General features: G+C 34.6%; 1 long non-coding RNA gene across 1 annotated transcript; it reads right to left on the reverse strand.

Moving 5' to 3' along the window:
• Nucleotides 1–690: 690 nt before the first annotated feature.
• On the reverse strand, nt 691–2,848 carry LOC133867278 (uncharacterized). The gene is made up of 3 exons (XR_009900021.1): nt 2,301–2,848; nt 1,662–1,698; nt 691–865 (listed from the first exon to the last, which is right to left on the reverse strand). It is a non-coding gene; the product is annotated as an uncharacterized LOC133867278 (long non-coding RNA).
• Nucleotides 2,849–3,055: the final 207 nt, after the last annotated feature.

Raw genomic sequence — 3,055 nt, forward strand, 5'->3', positions numbered from 1 at the left:
GGTTTGTGTCATCCTGTGGTTGAGACTGAGCCTCTTCTCAAGCTGATCCCACTTGGGAATTTTTGACAGAGTGCTGGATTCTTTGTCTGTTTTCCTGTTTTAAGTTCTTTGCATGTGAGATGTGCTTGAGCTTTTCTGTCTTCAACTGGGTTTCTATTGGGTATTTTGTTTAGTTCTGGTATATGTTTTTGCTTTCTTGACATTGAATTGATATAACTTACAAAGAAAACTTGGTCTTGGTTCATTTTCAGCTTGTCTTGGCATAATTAAAGTTTGAATCTTTGGTTCTGGTTCTTTGTCTCTTTACCCTTTATGCGCTTTACATGTGAGGTGTGCCTGAGCGGTTCTATCCTCAATTGGGTTTCTGGGCTTTTATTGGATTCTTTTCAGTTTTGGTATGTATTAGCTTTCTTGACATTGGATTGAAGTATCAAGTGAAGTCTTTTTGGTTCATTTTCAGCTTGTCGTGGTGGGCTTAATTATAACTTTTGCTGATCAATTTCACAATTCTTTTGCATTTTTCATTTACTGCCTCTAAGTTGTATCACTTGTATTGTTATGCAGTCTTGTAGTGGGCCTTGATGAACACAGGCATTATGTCGCGCCCCCGTTTCGGGAAATAAGGGAAACGCGAACTTGAGCCTAAAAAAAAAATACATTTACATAAAGCATATCTCTAATAGTTATAGATTTTATCCATCTATTTTATATATATCCATAAAAGAGTAGCTTTTCACAAAGTTATAAATTTCCAATAGGGAAACATATTATACATTACAAAGGTTACATCAGTTCCCCAAGATACCATCTATTGCTCTTAGCCAGGTCTATGCCATTACCAGAAGGTGACTCTGATTATTACATCCTGAAAAGGTTGAAGGGGTAAGGGGTGAGTTTGATAATTCAGTAAGTAACACAACATAGTACAAGGTGGTATAAAAAGCTTAGTTTAGAAACTTAGAATTTTCATAGTTCACATATAGAAACATCAGCATCAATAATAAATATGCATATGCAATCATCATTCATAGTGTGTAAGTTTTGTCTACCACTGGACCACTTCCACATTTTTACCATGAGCGGTGCACGTTGGGCTCGTCCAAAGGACCGATCCCGAAGGATCCATGGCTCATCCTGTCGTCATTGGGGAGAGCTGCCGGGTTAGGAAGCTCCCTAGGTGAGAACCCCCCGGCCGATAGCCCCACACTTTTGGTGTGGTTGCCCCGCTACCCATCATCATCATCATCATCATCATAAGATCCGGATCACAGCATTATGGTACCGTGGGACAAAACTTTGTGTGATGCACATAAAACAAATATTCAACATAATTTCATCATCTTGTTCATATAGTGCACATGTATCATTTTTGAAAATCATAATTACATCATCCTCTTCATTCATATGGTGCACATGTAACATATAATTATTAACTTCATTCATCCATGTGATTCACAGGTAACATATTCATTATTTCATTCTTGAGAGCTATCATATAATCATATGGAGGTTCAATTACATTTCATAAAAGAATCATTATAACTGAAGAAAAATAACAAGTAATATTACAGTGAAAGAGTCCTTTGAAAATTCCCGACGTTTTACTCTTGAAAAGATTTTATTTAAAAGTTTCGCCGGGTTTTAAAGTTGTGTCCCCTTACCTGATATCTTCTGAGCAATATTTTAGCTACCTTCTACCTAAATAAATTGCAAGAAGAAATTTAGAGAAATATTTTGAGATTTGAAACCTAAAACTTAAACTAAAGTATCATCTCCTTATTATTTCTTTTCTTTCGTCAATTAATTAAACACATATATATCATTTTTATAACAGATAAACATAATAGCTTACCAAATATAAATAATGAGTTTCATGTATCAAAACAAATTAATAGAATAATAACTTTATTTTATTCTTATAAAATTCGGGTAGAATAAGGGTATTAATATTAATAACGCTTAAAATACTTTAAAATATTTGGGTAGCGTAACGACGCTTTTGTAAAATAATGACTTTTTACTAGGGCATTAGAACGACGTATTTATTAAATTAAGTACTCCGCTTTGAAATCCTCTGTTTAAAACACAACTTAAAATATTAGAATACTTAATAACTTTAAAAATTACAATAACCAAGGTTTAGAAACTTGCCCAAAATATATAACAATATATACCACTTTAAAAATATTCTTTTAAGCATATATACTAATAACTTAACTTTATGAAAACCATAAACTTATGTCTAATAACTAAAAGTTGTACATGTACTAAAATAATACCCATGAGTAAAAGAAGCTTACCGCACATACTGCCGAGTGACAAGTACAGGTTCTCTTCTTTGTTTTCTTTTCTTTTCTTTATGGCTATCCAAAGCTTCTTCCTCTTATTTATTGATTAATTATTTTTTAATTCTTTTCCCTTGTTTCACGAGAGAGAGAGAGAGATGTCCTTTTTCCTTTTGTCTTTTTCCCTTTTTCTTTCTTCTTCTTTTCCTTTTCTCTTTGTTAAAAGCTACAAACCAAAAGATATGTATAGAGAGAGAACTGAGAGCTCTTTATTTGGGCTTGACCGAAACAGAGAGAAATAAAGAAGAGAAATGATTTGCTGCCTGCTGTTCATGAAGGAAGAAGGGAGAGAGCGGCTGGACCGAGAGATATAAGGGTAGAGAGGAGGGAACTATTTCTTTTTTCTTTTTTTCTTTTTTTTTTTCTTGCTTCCTTCTATGTCCTGATGGGTGAAGAGGTAAGAGAAAGTGGAGCTTTTACGCACTAAACCAAGGGAAGAAGTTGCAGGAAAAATTCTGCAACAAGAGAGCAAGGAGAAGAGAAACCCGAGAGAGAATTTGAAGAAGAAGCTGTGTGATGATCTAAAGGGGAAATTTGTTTCTCTTTATACTGAAACGGATGGTTGAGATTGCTTGTATCAAAACTGATCGATGGCTCTGAATCCAAGCGTGGGCAGCAAGAAGAATCAAAGGCTGAGATTTATACTTGGGCAGCACGTCTTGGGCGTCAAGAAGGGGAGATTTTCGTAAAAAAATCAATTAAGGGGGAAC

Source organism: Alnus glutinosa, chromosome 4 (assembly GCF_958979055.1).
Source record: "Alnus glutinosa chromosome 4, dhAlnGlut1.1, whole genome shotgun sequence".
Taxonomy (NCBI): domain Eukaryota; kingdom Viridiplantae; phylum Streptophyta; class Magnoliopsida; order Fagales; family Betulaceae; genus Alnus; species Alnus glutinosa.